The sequence below is a fragment of the Electrophorus electricus genome, chromosome 16, assembly GCF_041902795.1.
Source record: "Electrophorus electricus isolate QZ-2024a chromosome 16, ASM4190279v1, whole genome shotgun sequence".
Classification (NCBI taxonomy): domain Eukaryota; kingdom Metazoa; phylum Chordata; class Actinopteri; order Gymnotiformes; family Gymnotidae; genus Electrophorus; species Electrophorus electricus.
Window position 1 is genome coordinate 16,377,946 of NC_137512.1, and position 18,573 is coordinate 16,396,518.

At 40.7% G+C, this 18,573-nt stretch overlaps 1 long non-coding RNA gene across 2 annotated transcripts in view; it reads right to left on the reverse strand.

Annotated features, from left to right (window-relative positions):
• The window catches only part of LOC145651672 (uncharacterized), a 27,918-nt gene continuing 9,345 nt past the window's right edge, over positions 1-18,573 (reverse strand). For both annotated transcript variants that reach the window (XR_014117486.1, XR_014117485.1), the window contains 5 exons: positions 15,278-15,344; positions 5,306-5,349; positions 1,778-1,932; positions 1,569-1,628; positions 1-782 (listed from right to left, as the gene is read on the reverse strand). This is a non-coding gene — a long non-coding RNA (uncharacterized LOC145651672). The remainder of the gene's footprint in view (positions 783-1,568; positions 1,629-1,777; positions 1,933-5,305; positions 5,350-15,277; positions 15,345-18,573) is intronic.

Sequence of the window (18,573 nt, forward strand, 5' to 3'; positions counted from 1 at the left end):
TTTATGATAAATGATCTAGTGATTTATATATATATATATATATATATATATATATAAAATACAGGTATTAGCAAGTATGTCAGTTATCTAGAGTGCCTCTGTGATTTAGCTCTGAACTGTAGCCCACAGTAATAATACAATCTAAGTCATCTGTCACCAGTCAGCAATAGCTGACAGTGGGGTTCCTGGGTTCAATTCAGACTCATTAAAATCCAATACAAAACAATTACTGCATCATGAACTAGATTTAGTGCTAAATTACTTTTTAAATGGATGAAATTACAAAGGTAGAAGTCTATGGAAGACTATTTGTTTACAGCACCTTCTAAATCAGTCTGTAGATTACTAATAACAGTTTTGTTTATAGAGAACTACATGGTGTATGTTTTTCAGAAATTGTGCATTATGAAATATTGGGAGTCCAATGGACCCCTAAGCTGTTTAATGAGGAACTGAAAAGACAAAGCTGTAGGATCTGTGAGGTGTTGAGGGTGCAGATCCAAAGCCAGAATGCACTCCTCCAAGTTTGCTCTTTATCCATTTGTTTCTCTTATCCTCAACTTGTTGTTGTTTCTTTCTTTCTTTCTCTCTCTCTCTCTCTCTCTCTCTCTCTCTCTCTCTCTCTCTCTCTCTCTCTAAAGATTAGAACAGATAAAAGGTTATTATCTATCCAGTGCCAATTTAATTAAAACTTCCTTTGAAGCTCATTTACAGATTGTCAAAAGTATATGTATACATATAAAATGTGTCAGTTGTCCCTGGAAATTCTTGTGTTGCTGCATCTGTAACAGGATTTTAGAAATGACATGTAATCCTACTGTTGTCAAAATCATTAAAAATAATTAATGTACCAATTAATTTTATCCCATTTGTTAGAAGTATTTACTCATAAAAGATTGAATTTTTATTATCAAAACACTGGACAAAGAACAGAAGAGGACACTCTAAGTGTCAGGTATAATGAGGCTTACAGGTGATAAACATTAGGCTTAATAAGGAAGAATAAAAGTGTCACATTAGTTAAAGTATGAAGTATAAAGTATGAAGAATCAGCCTCAAAATTCCTGCTTACAATATAATTCTAAGAGTTTAATTTATTTCCAAGATTATAGATTGTTGTCATTAGTTTTTGATTCCAGATGTCATTTAAATATAAACTAATGTCACTTTAAGTGATAAGGTATAGACAAAAACAGGTTTTGTCTGCTCCTTCTATCAGAGAGAGAGAGAGAGAAATAGAGGTGCAGACAGAGATAGAGAAAGTGATTGAGAGACTGAGGAGGAGATGCGTGCTAAATGAAGCAAGTTAGTAATCAGAACATGTGATGCTGGTATGGAGCCGATGCTTCATAAATTCTTGTGAGCCTCAATGCAGTGAACACACCACGCATGGGAGCCAGCATATTTTAGGATTTACAAATTCCCTGAGTAAATGATCGACATGATTAGTACACTCAAGATCTGATGATGTCAGGGACATGCCCTCTTCTGTTAAAAAACAAAACCTGTGGGTTTGAAAGCAGGCAAAGGGAAGGAAAAGAATCATTTGATTATGTCTGATTACCTACATTCAGCAAAAGAACAAGTTCCAGAGAAATAACTTCCATGTATTCTTGATAAATGGACACCTAGAATTAAATATACATCATAAGAAAAATATACTTTTCAAATCAGTTAACAATACAGAAGCAGACACTCATATACAAAGATGCAGGTGTTGAACAATAAACCAAGTTGTTCTTTGTGGCATAAAACTATGGTTGTGATATTTACTTACATTAACACTCTTCATTTCCCTTGTGATGTTTTTAGGACACATCATCCACAAAAGGGCAACATCACCACGATCAGACACACCACTGTCCACAGCCTCGTAAAAAGGGCCACAAAAGTCACTCAAGCATCGCTTTCCCGCAGGGCCCCAGTGTCCCACTGTGCAGAACGAGATCGTTAAAATAATCAAATTACAACAGAAGCACCAAAAGAAAAAAAGGGAAAGGGCAAATTACCAATGCCCGCCATCGTTCGAAGAGCTGTACTAATAATTCTGGCCTTCTGAAGGATGGAATTGTGGGAGGTATGTGAGATTTAACACGTGCAGAGGCACAGCCTGAGGATAGTTGTTTTTTATTTCTTTGTTTTTGTTTCGCTTTTTTTTTTTTTTACAGATTAGTGTTTCAAAGTTCTTTTATAGACAAAGGCAGAAGACTGAGCAGCTTCTGTTGCAGGCTGGACATATATCTTAGATGCACTATGCCAAACATAGTCATTGCATTTTATTAAGTACTTAAAAGTGGTGTTTAAACCTCATTCACTGAAACAAATGACCTCTAATTACATATCATTTTATTTTTTAGTGTAGTTAGATATAGTTGAAGGTAGTTAGATATAATCAATGACACTTAATTCCAAACACAATTAAAAGAGCCATAATTGGTTTACTTTTCCATGCAAATATCTTTATTTTATTACAGGAAAAAAACAGTTCAAGTTTCCTCAAGAAGTTTGAAAGTGGGATAGAATTTCATCAACTTTGCAGAGTCATTTAGAACATGTGTTAATTTACATCAATAATCTCTCAGTCAAAAAGATTCCTAATTAATTATGTGAAATGCAAATTTTTTCATTAGATCTGTTAAACTACAAACACGCCGTCAGTTACAAGTGGCTCTGCTGAGATTACGGCTGATTTTGTTTTCGTTAATGAAGCTGATGTTGCCTTTTCTCTCTCTTTTTTCATTAATTGGATTACAGTAACAATCTTCTTTAGTGTTATGCCAAGAAGAGAAAACTTAGTGGTTTTCTTGTATCTAGATAAAAAAAGAAATCTCTTGGTCATGAGAGATTAAGTAAACTATCTTCAGTTGACCAAAAAAATCCTCATTTTTGATTTTTCAAATCATTAAATGATATGAAAATCAAATAGGAATGGATCATGAGAGAAGAGTGCATACTTTAGTGCTTTTTATAATGTAGCAAAGTCTGCTGAAATATGAGGCATGAAACAGAATATAGAGGCACTGCCAGCCAACCAACAAGAAGACACACACCCTCAGACAGATGCTCACTGATCATCCACGGTCATTACACAAAACTGTCATTTATGAACTGACCTAATTATGGAAATCTGCACAAGGAAGGCAGAGGGAAGACTCATATACAATATGGCTGCCATTTTTGGAGGGAAACATGAGAACAGGAAGGTTTTTTTTTTCTTTAGCAGTAATACTAACCTGTCAATGTCATCATTCTGTGTGCCCTATTTTCCCAAAGTTGCAGTGGATATTGTTAGACATTAATCATTCCAAAGCCTAATGAATACTCAGAGGCCCTCTTCTTGTGTTATCAATGCAGCCTCATAAACTGGCAGTTTTGCACCTGGTGCAGGTCACCTTCTGTAGCAGGATCCACAGCAGTCATCCAGCCCCATCCAACAGCATCCAAACACATGAAGAAGTGTTAATAAAAATGTTAATAGCACTTATGTGGGAAAGCAGGACAGCAAGCAGAAATGTTGCTGTGTTCCAGAATTCTAACTTTAACATCCGTATCTGGAGATTTTGACTGAGAGTTTATGCTATGCAATGAATTGCAGAATTTTCTCTCTGGATGTGAAATTTCCTACACAGAGGTGGTACTGCCACTTGTTCCTGTTAACATACCACAGGCTTCAAAAGTTTCATTGTCAAGAATGTGATGTTTAAAAATGGAGGTAGTTAGAACAGCATAGTGTTGCTAGTATAAAAGCTTAAACTCAGCAAATGGGTTTTTTCCCACTGTAGATGAAAGATGTGTATTATGTTTTTGACTGTTTATATGTTTTTGAGTAAAAAAAGATTTAAAGCTAAAATAAAGAAATAAATTGTAGAACTCCATTAGATCAGTGCCAATCCTAATTTAACCATGGTGAGTGGTAACCAGCATTAAGTCTAGTGAGGGGTGACCACTGACTCATTTATATTATATGCTAGTATTTATATGCTATTTCTAAACTGTAGCAAACTGTGTTTGGTCAAGACTAGAATTTACCTGTGTATGGCAACAGACTTCCTGGAGCACAGCATGATCCCCTGTGCTTTAAAAATACACCAGCCTATCTGGCATTTCAATATTTACCATCCAACCAACAGTTGCATGTCCGTCATGTGACATTACAAATGGCTGCCCTCTGAATGCCTTAATTTGATAGGTAAACTGTGGAAGTGAAGTGTTTAAAATGCCTCCAACATGTGCCTTAGAGCACACATCAGCTGAGCTGGCAGCGCTCAAGCTGAGAAAGGGAGACAAAAGAGGCCAAGAGCAGGAAAACTCTGATGGGTGGCTCACAGGCGGAGAGGGGCAGAAGAACAAAGCCACCGTTCTCCTGCTGGAGACAGGCAGAGGATGGGGACAGGAAAGCAAGGGAAGCTTACGTTTAGTCCCACGAGACAGCGGCATTGAGCGGCACGTCCCATCCTTTTCTCACTGTCTCAAAGTCCTGGGTTGACTCGTGTAAGTTCAAGCACGCTGTTAGAACAGAGAGATTTCTAAGTGTAGACGCTGGATGCGCGTGTGTGTTTATGTGTGTGTGTGTGTGTGTGGTTGGTTTGACGCTCCGGGAGGTATTCCGTAATGAGCGGGGTGGTAGAGTCACTGCCGTCTCCTGCAGGCATGCATGGCTCATGAAGCAGAATCTTTATGGCAACGCTGCTATTATCACAGCTAACACCGCTTTCTATTGATTTCTCTGTGGAAGAATGTGTACCTCTTCTTTTTCCCCCTTGTACATTCCACCGATGACAGAATGTGCGAGGACGCAGAGCAATGAGCTGCCATTGCACTGGTGATTTCATAAGCGTTTCGAGGTGAATTGTGCTAACAGGCTGGAGCCTCCAGCATATGTGTACCCATTCCATCTGATCCCAGTGTGAACAAAATGGTGTCCTCACACAAAGGAAGAAGCAGACGAAGGCAAAGTTGAGGGGGATTTGATGTAACAATGGTCATGTTTTCATGTTTGCACTGCTTGCTGAATCTAAACCACACATTTGATCAGTTTGCTTTGTGAAATAATTTCCTTGAACATCTAAATGAATAATTTTACTGTATTCGTTTGGTAACACCATCTAGGTTACAGAGAAGCATACTCATACAGATATGCAATCACACAAACACCTGTTTGTCTTATAGGCTTATGGGCTTTTAGGTTACATGTCACGCTTATGTGAAAGAACACACACACACACACACATGCACTGCTGAGAACCCCATAGGGAAGAGGTGGGAGCCCTTGTGCTCCACTAAGTGGAAAACTCGATCTTCTTACCTCAGCAACTTCATACAGGGCAGCTCAGTGGAAGGACATATGTGCTTGAGAAAGAGAAAGCAAAAGAGAGTGAGGGAGAGCAAGAGTGAGGGAGAGAGAGAGACAGAGGGAGTGAGATTGAGGGGGAGAAAGAGAGAGAGAAAGAGATAGAGAGAGAGTGAGAGAGAGAGAGGTAACAAGAGAGGTAGTTCTGGACTTCACCCTGCTTGGGGAAAGTGTGAAAGGTGTGAAAGAAGAAGCAGAAACAACACTCTGAAAATATTATTTCATTCTTCAGCTGCAATTAATAGAACCTCAGTGAGCTCTATAGTAACATTTCAGGAGACAGTTAGATACCAGTCTCAACTCTGCACTTTGCTCTGATTGATAGCACATTAACTACAGGGAAGAACCTGATAGGTGAAGAAAGACATGCAAAAAAAAACAAAAAAACAAGATGCTCTGACTTTACTGACTGGATATTGGAATAGGCCACCACAGGCCCCTTCTCTGATCAAAATGATCACACTATCACCAGTGTGAAAAGCCAAGGCCACAAATCACACATTCCACTCCCTCCCTCTCCTGCTTTCCCTTCCCTGCCTCTCATTTTCTGTTTTCCGTTTTCCTCCCTCTGGCCTGTTGGTCTCTGTTGTAGTTCAAGCACTTCCTTAAGATGACATCAGCTAGTAGTCATCCTCATCCATCAATCCTCCACCTCTGTCTCTCACTCTCTCTCTCTCTCTCTCTCTCTCTCTCTCTCTCTCTCTCTCTCTCTCTCTCTTTTTCTGTCTGAACTGTCACAGGACATTCTGCTCAAAAGGCTTTCCCTGACAGGACTGTGAGATTTCCTTTGTCATGCTGTGCTTTTCATCCTGCTGTGCTTTTCATCCTGTTCCTACATGATGGATATAAAGGGTGTGTGGGTGTGGGAATTTATGTACATTCTCAAGAGCTTTAGTTGTATTAGTAAATTGTGACCTATTCTGAAATTATTAAATCTTTAAATTATTATACCACCAAAGATGACAGCTTCATAAGTGCAATGTCAGTTGTCAGATCACCTTACCTTTTTGATATTGGTGTCATATTTGTACAACTAGCAGTTTATGGGCCTTATAAAGTCTTAATTGAGAGTTGCCTTGGAAACAGTGACATCACAGAAGCTCTCCCTTTTTTTTCTTTGCTTTTTTTTTTAGGCTGTATGATTATGAGTGTCAAACTACAATATGCAATGGGAGGACCACTGCCACACTCCGCCAATCAGACTTATTATAGCACAATCACAAGTCACAATAGTGCCAGTCATTGTAGTGGAAAGTAGCTATTCTGTCGGGAGCTCTTTTGCGCACGTCTAGCCTATATATAGTTATATAGTCCAACCCTTATGGAATCTGGCTGGGAGTAACAATTAGTGAATAATTAAATGAATCACTCTCTGTGGTCAGATGACAAGCACTCTATTTAGCTAGTCACAGATGAGGTTTGATGTGTCCTTCCAACAGCGGAGTAGCTGGGTTTTGGGTGACATGTTGCAAACAAGATTGTCACAGGGTGGACAGACTTGGATGTCAGCGAATTTTTAGCAGTTCTTGTAACTTAAGAGTGTATGTGAGCCTGCATGCATGTGTGTTGATTACTCTTAGCTCAGCTCACCCTTCACCTAATCGATACCCTTGGTGCACTGCTTTCACCATGACGACACTGTCCTTTCTCCTCTAATCACCAAACACTACCACCTCCTTGGAGCCAAAAAAACCCAAAAACGCCCGAGTGTTCATTTCACTCCTGATACCTGCCATTTACATGTCTGCCCACTGCCGTGGAAATAAATACCATGTTGGAGAAGCCCCACGATGGAGTCTCCAGTCAGAGGCTCTCTCTCCATTCAGAGCACACCTGCATAATTGCCACATCTGACCTTTTCCAGGCTGTCTGATGCTGGAGCAAGCGCTCAATTGGGTGCAGTATAAATAGAAGCTCGTTACATGCAGCCAAGGCATAAAACAAAGCTTGATTTTCAGAGGCACTTTATTTCATCAGCAATGCACCTTTCCAAACAACGGGGGGCTTGTTTTACTTGGTAATGCACAAAATCCAAGGGGGAAAATTCATCAGAGTAGCTAATTTTTCTGATCCGGCATCAGTCAATGTTGGCACAAATCGATTCTTGTATAAATCTGACCTCATTTGATATGGGTCTTTTGTGAAATTGTCTGTGTGTGTGTGTGTGTGTGTGTGTGTGTGTGTGTGTGTGTGTGTGTGTGTGTGTGTGTGTGTGTGTGTGTGTGTGTGTGTGAGAGAGAGAGAGCGAGAGAGAGAGAGAGAGAGAGAGTGTGTATGTGTGTGTATGTATGTGTGTGTGTGTGTGTGTGTGTGTGTGTGTGTATGAAGGGGTGATTAAGGAGTCAATTCAGTAGCATAATTCAATTCTCCCCCTACCCCACAGTAATGATTCTCTGTGTAACTAACACAGATTACTGACAGCCATTCTCTAAGTAGGGCAGAAAAAAAAGTTTCCTATTGAAAGCAGCTCCAAGCCTTAATCCATAATTATCCTCACAGCTCTGTAGCTATCTGAAAGCTGATATGCCCCTGTATCAGTGCACAGGAGATTTCTCCAATGTGCGAGCAAGCATTAGTACACAGATTTTCAAACAATGTAAAAGAGCAGATGCAAAGCATGCGAGCTGAATCCAGGGAAGAGCGCCTTAACAAACCTGCAGAATAACTACAAATACCATCACATTACACACACCCACAAAAAAACATGACCCCGTGAGGATCATAATTCTGTGTTCCTGAAGCACAAGGGGGGGGGGGAGGCTTGTGTTTTTGATCTCATTACAACAGATTTACCAGCTCTTTTACAAGCTTAATAATTCATGGGGTAAGATTTTATAGCTCCTTCCTTTGAGCAGGGATTTTGCCATATGTATGACAATGTGATATAAATCTACTTGGCATCAGATTGTTATGGGGAAAGCGAGGACAAAAGAGAGCGGCAGTGGCGGGAGAACAAGAGTATCACTTTAATGCACCATGGACAGCCGTAATAAAACGCTTCAGAACGAGTGTCTTTTCATGTGAGGTGGAATGCGTGCAGAAATCAATCTAACGCAATCACTAAAACGAACAAGTATGAATAAGAGTATTCTTCAAACTATGTAATAATGTGACAGAGTGTAGGTGGATGGTGGGTGTTTTAATATGTGAATTAATGAGGGTGCAGCATGCACAGATGATAGAGGGATATATAATATATACTTCTCTCTTATATATATGGAGAGAGAGAAAGAGAGAGAGATGCTGGATTAACAAAATATATATAATGGAATAGGGATCCCCTGGAAACTGCGGCCCACACACAGACAGCCACGGAGTCATTAAAGAACAGACACACAAAAAAAGACACACATACTCATACTAATGCACACCGACTCTGTGAACATGCAGGAGCTTCAGAAATCAATAAAGATGTTAGCAGTACACTGTGAGGGATGCACATAGGCTGCAAACAAAAAAGGGAAGAGTGTGGCTCCAGAGAACATTCACACATGTTGATCTGCCTAACAGGCATTGAATATTAAATTATCTAGCTAGATTTTATGATACATTTTAGGTTTTTTGCTTATATCTTCATGTGATCATTGAGTAGGTAGCATCAATACAGACAACACCTTCATGTAATCGAAGGCACGTTTCCCATGTGTATAATGACAACTTGAATACTCCTAATATAGATACCCAGTGGCACTGTGAATTAATACATTTGTTGGAGAGATTTTTGTTAAAGGATTGGTAACTTTTTATTATTTCATTTTATTGTGCTTATTAACTTAGCTATCTTATGCTAAAGTTGTATGCTGCAACTTAAAGACAAATTAAAAGGCTGATGAGGTGTAGGATGTTTACTCTATATTTGTTTTCTCTTGCCACAGAGAACTACAGTGTAGTGTATAGGTATTTGGACAGAGACACTATCTTTGTTACTTTGGCTCTGTACACCAGCATTATCAGATTATCAGATCGGGGTCACATTTCCTTCAAGGAGAAATTACATCTACACTAAAGCATGTGGACACCTGACCATCACATTTAATTGAGCTTGTTGGACATTAATATGGAGCATAAATATGCTCCATGTTGGACATTAGTATGGAGTTGCCCTCACTTCTTTGCAGCTATAATACCGTCCACTCTTTTGGTGAAGCTTTGCATGGGATTTCAGAGTGCACTTTCACACTCAGCGGTTCTGCTCTAGAAGATTGGGCTACTGCTTCCTGGCTGAGCAGTTGTTGCTCCTTGATGTTTTTCTTTCACAATATCATCACTTACATTTAACCAGGTCACATCTAGCAGGACAGAAACTTCAACAATTGATTGGTAAAAGTGGCATCATATGACAGTGCCACATTTAAAGTCACAGCGCTTTTCAGGATGGCCCATTATACTGCCAGTATGTCTGTGAAGATTGCAAATTGATTTTGTACACCTGTTAGCCATGGGTGTGTTTAGAATACCTGAACTCAGTAATTAGATAATTAGAGTGTTCACACTATTTTGGCAATGTAGTATACCATTTGGGAATAAGCCTGTGGTTTATATTTATTCTGATCCCATTTCAGGAATCCAAAGTAATTGTATCAGTTAACTATCTTGAATGAAATGGTCATGTTTAACACAGCTCCAAATCCTTTGCATTTAGTGGCTGCAAGGTATCTTCCTTGGCAAGACATATGATGGCAGTTATGTGGCTGTTTTCACTTTTTGGATGAGAAAAATTAAATACATTAGCACTAAATTTAGTTATTATCTTGCTGCAAGGTGAAAGGCCATCCAGTGACTTCTGAGAGATTTTTTGAATGTGGAGAAGCATCTGTGCACTTCAGAATTCATCCTTCTAGTATTCCTTCATGCTGATGGTGTCAGTGGTTTCACAGATTAAGGTAGTATGTTTCACAGATGAGAGGGCAAGCTTTTGACTATATTTTCCCCTCCACACTTTCCTTTCTATATATTTTTGTCAGGTCAACTTTTACCACATCCTTTAACACACCTCATCTTACGAATTGTTATAGTTTACATCTTGTGGATAGCCTACTGAGTTTGTGCTGGTGTATTCTAGTACCATGGCCAAATAAAGAGAAAAACTGTAGACTGACTACTATGTTAAACTTCACTAATTGCATAAATAGTCTATTACCCAACACTGTTGTGGCACGGAACGCTCCTCCCCCCAAGAGTCACGTGGCATGGCCCGCCGCGTGCAAGGGGACTCACAGTTGTTATTGTAACCACGCCCACCTAGGATAGCACACGCCTGTGCTGAATTGAATGTTACGTTTGTTCGTGTTTCTAGTCCTACGTGTATTCATGTTAAACGTATATGTTCGTGTTGCCGTCGTTAGTGTTCCTGCCAGTGTTACATGTATTCATGTTATGTGTCAATAAACATCTGTCAAAGTCGAGGGAATCTGTGCGTCCTCCTCCGCGCCCTGCGGCATTCGGGCCGTTACAGTGGTATCATGCCGTATCATGCATTCCACCCGCTATGCATCAGTCTACAGTGTGAGCACCTGTCCCACTCAGAGGATGTGCAGGTACAAAACATTAATAACTGAATCAATAACCACAACTGTTCCATGAGAGTCATAAAATAATAAGGGTCAGAACATATTTATAGGGGTACTTTTATATTATAAGGGTGGCATTTTAAAACAGATGACTAGACTGTGTGTGTGTGTGTGTGTGTGTGTGTGTGTGTGTGTGTGTGTGTGTGTGTGTGTGTGTGTGTGTGTGTGTGTGTGTGAGCATAGTGTTTCAGAGAGGGAATCTGCATGTAAGAAAAAATAGCAGTGATCACAAACCAAAGTCCTCAGCCCGCTTTCATCTCTTTTGTCTAGTGCCACAGTGTAGGTATGTAGGCATTAACAAACTCCTGTGATTTTCCTTCAAGCTTACTTATTCATTCACTTACCAAATACAGTATGACCTAACAAGAAAATAAGCTGACAATGTAAGTGTCTTATCAACAGAAAATAATGAAGCATTACCGAGTGGACATGAGCAGACAAATGGCTCACCTGTGGCTACACCCCTGCTGTTTTCCTCTCTATATGATAAAGGTCTATGAAACAGTTGGCTTTTTTGTGAGTGAAATCATTTTTGAGTCATCCACTACTTTGGCCTTCCATGGTCTAACAAGTTGTTGGCCAATCACACCACAGCTTATGGTGCTGTCTAGAACCACAGTTTCTAGAAGTCTCTCCCCTACAAATATATTCTAAAAAACCTTGAGTGCTTTGGTTTCTCACTGCATCTCATACATGACTACCAGTTGATTTATTAGATGGTGTAATATGTTGCTTCAAAATATATGATTTGCTAGAAATATCAAATGCTCTAAAAGTGAGTTGTATGATCTAGAAGAGTGCTTGGTCTCCAATGGTCTCCATTTTAGCAAAGTGTCAAGACAACCCTTCTCCCACCTGCCAGCCCTGCGTTCCTCCAGGTGTCTCCTCTGGGCAGATGGGCTGTGCTAATTCCACGATTAGCTCCTTAATTACTCAACATCTGCCACAGTGATGAAGCCCTGGATCACGTTGTCAACTTGATCAGGGGGTATGGGTAGGGGGTGTGGGCTGCACCATAGAAAAAGGTCCAGAGACCAACCTAACAGGTGTTCTCCACTGTAAACATCTCTGGGGGGAGGTGGAGGGTTATGGGGGAGAGGAGTTTCCCCCCACTGCATGCTCACCCAGTCCTCCTCTGCATGGCTGAGTGTTGCGCAGGCATTGGTTTAGGATATTAATCTCATATGTGCATCAGCACTGGGTGCACAGATGATAAATGGAGCTGTATGGTACTGGGTTTCAAGATCAGCTCTTAAAGATTCCTAAATATAGGATAGTCATATTTCTCCTCAACCCTCCTCCTTCTCATTCTTTCTCCCTGCTGCTCTCTCTCTCTCTCTCTCTCTCTCTCTCTCTCTCTCTCTCTCTCTCTCTCTCTCTCACTCCCCTCCTGCTCTCGTTCTCTCTCTCTCGCTCATCTGTATTCATGCCCTCCATACTGAAAAGGTCTGTACAACTTGGACGAACTCATGAAAAGCACTTACTGCAATTACTGATTAATTACAGGGAATTAAAGCAATTACTGCTTTTGAAATATACAATTAACCATCACATTTCCTGTTGTAGCTCTGACTCGAGAATGTGCAAGATTACAATGCAATCATATATCTTACTGTAGTCTTGATTTTTAGATTCATCTAACATAGGGATGAGCTACAGAAGGTGTTTCCAAAGGTCCTGCAAAACAATGAGTATTTTCATCATGGAATACATATTCAGTTTCACATAGGCAGGGATGGTTGGTTACCACAGATATAAGCTGTATTATACATGTGATCTCTATTGTTACCATCCCCTCCCCACAATTTAGTTATATATTATTTTTGAGTGGATGATGAGATCTTCCCTATAAAAGAAATATAGTAATGGCAAAAGATTTATACATATTTATGCTATTTCCTTGAACCTACAGACACACTACAACAATGGTAGATTCTCACCATCACTTACGTTGTCAAATCAAGATTCAGTCTTATGGAAAGGAGTGCTGGGACAGTATGTGACAGGTAAAGGAACTTCAGGTTTAAAACTCACTATTGCACTGGGAGGTATGAGTCTGCTCCAGGGGAAGGGGAGGAAGGGGTGACTGAGTGAAAGAGGATTCACAAGGTTTGAAAGTGAGGAAAGGTCTTGTTCCCCACACACACAGGCACACACACACACACACACACACACAGGCACAGGCACACACGTAATGCTGCACCAAAACAATGTGCATTGCCTGCAGCCATGCTTAAGGATACATACATACACACACATGCATGTTTTCTTCCATTATTCAATCGTTTTTATTTACTACATGGCACCAAAGCAGTGATTTGCATAGGCACAGTAACAACAAATCTCAGAACTTCACTTGTAAACTTTCCACTGTCATGTGTTCCACATCGCCTGCTGATTTTGCATTTAAACTAAGCTGATAACAAATTTTAAGTTAATATATTGTGGCAGCATTGCCTTACAAGATTTCACTTATAGCAATTTTAATGGAAAAAAAAAACATTGCTAATGCATAAAAAGGTGCTAATCTGTGTTTTCAAACACATTTCAAAAATTCACATTCAAGGCAGTTGCTGTGTTTTATGGAAACTTTACGTTTTCCAGTTCTTGTCCCCAGAGCTATAGCACAAATGGTTATTGCTTCTCTGGAAAAGCCCACCTGGATGAAAAAATGAAGGGAAGAGCTTTTGTTGCATTGCCGCTTTCATTATTTTTTCATGATAGTGTTGCAGCAATGACTGAGAGCTTGTGGTCATCACTGTGCTAGTCCCTTGCTGTATGCCACTTACGGAGCTGAAATGGTCTGGATCTGCAGAATTTTGCAACAATCTGGGCTAGTCCATCAGCGGCAGTGTTGGATGTCCTGTACCCAAGTTCATTCTGATGTGGTTTTCTGTCCCTCTGCCTATATCGGGTCTCTTTTCTCCTTGCGTGTTTGTTTCTTGTATATTTCTCTTAAATGTAATGAATAATCAAGGAAGCCTCTCAAAACCAATGTCTATCTCACTAAAATGAGAAGGATTGCCATTTTATACTTTTGAATTCTTAGACAAATTGATCAAATATTAATGTCCATACATAGTTAGGGTTTTTTCTTTTGTAAATCTAGAACCTTTTTTGCACTTTATTGCTTTACTTATTTATGAAAGGAGCAGAGAGTGTCCTCATATACAGCCTGTGAGTCATCCAGATACGAATTCACATGGCAACCCTTAAACTGCAATTTGCGCACGCACACACACAGGCACACACACATATGCAGGCACACACAAAATTACAGCAGCACAGAGACCATTTTTGATTATTAAGGTCAGCAGGTCTTCTGATACTGCAAAAGATGCATGTAATCATTCCCATATTCCCACTGTAGTCATTATGTTTAATTAATATGTTGTTTTCATATTAATTTAAGTGTGCTCTAACTGAGGCCAGTGGTTAAATAAATGAGGGCAAATATGCAATAATGTCACATGCATATCATCTACTGATAATCGTCTCTTTCAGAGGGACTTAACGATCAGCTTTCTGGGGGATGGGGGAGGAGGGGTTGGTGTTCAGCACAGTTCAAAAACTCTTTGCATCTTTCCTCTGCAGATTTGCCATCTCCACCTCCCTATGGAACACTTTAGAGGATAATGACCGAGTGCTGTCTGCCGCTACTCTGGTAATGACGTCTAATGTGTTGAGCCGGCGTAATGTGCATTACAAGTTGCATTTGCGTTTGGGTTTGGAATGTGCCTCTGCCTTCTTATACTGGTGCTGCAGTGTGAAGCCATTATGATAATGCAGCACCTGAGGGAAGCAGAGAGAGACAGAGAGAGAGAGAGAGAGAGATCAGTCTTCAAGTGCTTATTACCAAAAGATGACGGTGTTTAATGAAAGCCTCCCTGTGTGTGAGAAGGTAGGTCGTTGTCCTCCTCTCTCTCCCTCTGTCTTTTTATTCTCTCCATTTATCCTTGGCTCTTCTTCTTACCCAATTTCACATCCTTCAGCCCTGCTCCCCCTCTCTTTTCTCAACCATCACGATTTACCATGTTCTTCTCCTCTCCTTCATCACATCCGCCCCTCTCATCTGTCACCATCCCTCTCACTTTTACCTCTCCTCTCACATTTGTCTATACCAAACAGTGACAGCTTATATAACCCAGTTCCAAACTTAGCTTCCTATTTGAACCATGACTTCCACTTCTGTTTTTTCTCTACAGTTACGTGACTCATATTCGCTATTATGCTTCACACAGGGAAAGCAACGAGAAAATAAGAGAGAGAAAGAGAGAAGAAGAAGAAGAAGCAGATGAAGAAGAAGAGAGAAAAATGTGTTTAATTTTTTTAGCCTTGCAGCAGAAAGCAGCATTACCGAGATGGGATACGGGGCTCCTTGGATTGGCAGGAGGTAGGACTTGGGAGCGGGCGGAGGGGTCACCCTGGGACAGCAGGAAGGTGTAGGGGCGTACAGGTGGGCGAGAGGAAACACCACAGTATGAGTTGGCAACCAGAGAGAAAGAAAAAGGGAGAGAATAGGAGGGGGTGCTTATCGATGTGCTTCTGAAAAGGTGTGAAAAATAGCAGGGGTTTTTTTTTTTTCCAAACATCACTTTTTCCTCTAGAAGTGGTTGAATTCCCTACATTTCCTACTGGTATAATTGAATCTGTGACCAAAGCAGCCAAGCTAGGAAAGCCTGGGAGAGTTTTGCTGGAAAATGTTTGTCAAAGCACCTGTATAACACACAGTTGGTGCTAATTACAGCTAATTAATCAGATCATTAATAATTATTTTCACCCTCAGGTGAAATCAGGGATAACTACTCCGAGAATTACTGTTAATAGTTTAGAACAATAAAACATCTATACACCACCAGATTGTTAATTATACAAATTGCATACCACATAATAACCCCAAAGAACCACCATACTCTAAATGCCTAAAATTGCCTAAAATGCCTAAAAATTCATTTTTGTTCAGGCAGTTGGAACTCTACATGGACTTCACATGCTTAGGAGAGGGGGTCCTGAGAGACCTCTTTGGATGTGCAGAGAGGGTCTGCCTGCTAAAGAAACAGCTGGTGTGTGTGTGTGTGTGTGTGTGTGTGTGTGTGTGCGTGTGTGTGTGTGTGAGTGTAATTGTGTGTCTGTGTATGTGTGTGTGTGTAATTGTGTGTGTGTGTGTGTGTGTGTGTGTGTGTGTGTGTGTGTGTGTGTGTGTGTGTGTAAAAAAAGCAGAGGGCATTCCCATGCACACTGCAGCTCCCCATAAAACGCAACCACTTTCATCGCCATATATCCTAAGTGAAGACAACAAATCAAGAGAGGGAGAAGGGGACAAAAATGATTTCATTTAAAAAGTGGAACTAACTAAAGTTAAATTCACTTAATTTGTGATTTTGATTCGCAGTGTTAGAAATTATTCCACGCAGGACAAAGAAAGTAGTAAGTAGGTCAAGTTTGCTGTTTTTTTAAAGGTCTTGGCACCGCGTTTATTCAGTTCACGTGACCTTAAAGAACTCTTTTTAATCAGATCTGCTAAGAACAAACACCTCAAAAGCGAACGTGAAGAAACTGTCAGGTGTTCCGAGATTAAACCTGCGTTTCGAGTGAACTCACTGACACAAACATACTTTACAACTTCATTCTTTTCCTCTTCTAATTGCCAGCCTTCGAATTACTTTATTCCCTACTGCGCATCATTCTTTTTCTCTGTGTCCCTCACGAATTCTATTCTGTCTGCACGCGCACGAGTGATTCAGAGCGGACACTAAACTTCCGATAAGATCAGTGTTTAATTCGGATTGCTGCAGGCCATTGACAGAAACAGTGGAAGTCTTTCATCTACAAAGGGACGCACGGAGGCTCCTTGTGAATCTCTTATATTTTAACGCATTCGTCGCGAGCTGTCCCGTTTGTTACTCAGAGCGCGTGCTCTCGCTGACACGAAAAAGATCTGAGGTGCCTTCGCTTACAGACAGGTTCGCCGAGGGAAATCGCTTGCCCCTCGCACTGGGAGCGCGTATACGACCCTTGTGTGTTGAAGCTTTTAGCACTTTGGACAGCGGGAGCACATGAACATTATGGGTTCTGCACCACACAAACTCTTTTTCTGTGGCCCAACAATCTGAAAGCAAGAGTGGGCAAAGCTGTTCTGTAGAGACTTGGAAGCCTAAACCTGCTCCTGGAAATACACATTCCTACAAAGCTTAGTTCCAAGCCTACTTACCTGGCTCCAGTGTTCAAATGGTCTTGAGGACTTTGATTCGCTAGGTTAAGTATCTAAGATTAGCCACGCAACTACATGCACCACATGCTGCATTAGAAAAAACACCTGCCTTGCACCACCAATCTCTCTCCACTTTATTAAGCACACCTATCTTAAGGCCCTATCTGTTCCCATGCACAATTTTTTGGCCACTCCTCATTCATCAGTGATCTGTTGCTCACCACACAGGACCATTGCTGACCAGTATTGTGGATGGATGGCATTTGAATGGCATCTCAACACAGCAGTGCCACTGATATGGTACTGGCATGGTTGTGGGTGTTGCACTGGTATGAGTGCACCAGGCACAGCAGCATTGCTGGAGTGTCTAATAAATGAATGTTTCTGACAGAGTGGGTGGTGAATGTAAACTCCACAGGAGCAGAACTGGGGACCCTTACTGTGGCTGAACACCTAATTCTAAGTCAGGTGGAGGTAGTTATATGAGACGCTGCACTTTCACATAGACCCACACTGCTGTCGCTTTGAAATCCTTTAAACTAGACATTTTATGCCCAAGTCAATATATGTTCCTGATTGCTAATCACTGGTGGTTAATAGCTAAAAAGATACACAGTTAGTGCAATTTATTGGTCACTGAGCACCATACTAGATTCCTATAAGTGAGGAAAAATGTCCAGCATTCAGCCCTTGAAGACCATGAATTGACAATCCCTGCCTTAAAAATAATGAGTCACAGACAGACACACACACATACACACACAAACACAAACTATCTGCAATATTGAGCGCATGCTAAAGTGTGGCATCCCCTCAAAGTGTGCTGACACACTCACATACACCCTGCACCCCAAACCCCCCTCCCTGCCCAAAAAAACCCACACCATTGGGACCAATTCAAACATGCACATCTTATTACATTGACTGCATACCACCCACCTGACCTGACACAGACATCCTCATATTCATAAGCATCTTAGGCATAATTGAATAATTTTGTGCCAAGCTGAGATATATCTTCGGGACTCATATATCTCTGTCTCTCCACGACAGGCCCTGGCGACAGCTTTGCCACAAACCTTGGGTCGCATTAATGGTACCTGAAGGATGCACGCTAACAAAACAGAACCAATTTGAATTCATTAGTTCAGGTGGGCCACTTTCAAAGCCCAAGCCATGGCTGTGAGCCTGCATGATGTGCCCCAAACACTGTCAACTACGAATTTTAATTCATCCTTCTTCTTTTGAAATTAGTCATTTATGTAACTGCTCCTCTTTTAAAAAAGACGAAAGAAAGAAAATGCAATAGCATAAATAATTAGCATTTTGTTAGCAGAGGAGCAACTTGTTAAACAAAGCGAGAGGGCTTAGCGTAAGGAATCGTGTTTGAAGTGCTTGTAAGTAATCCGGATGAATATGCGTTCGCCCCAGAGAGCCGAAGC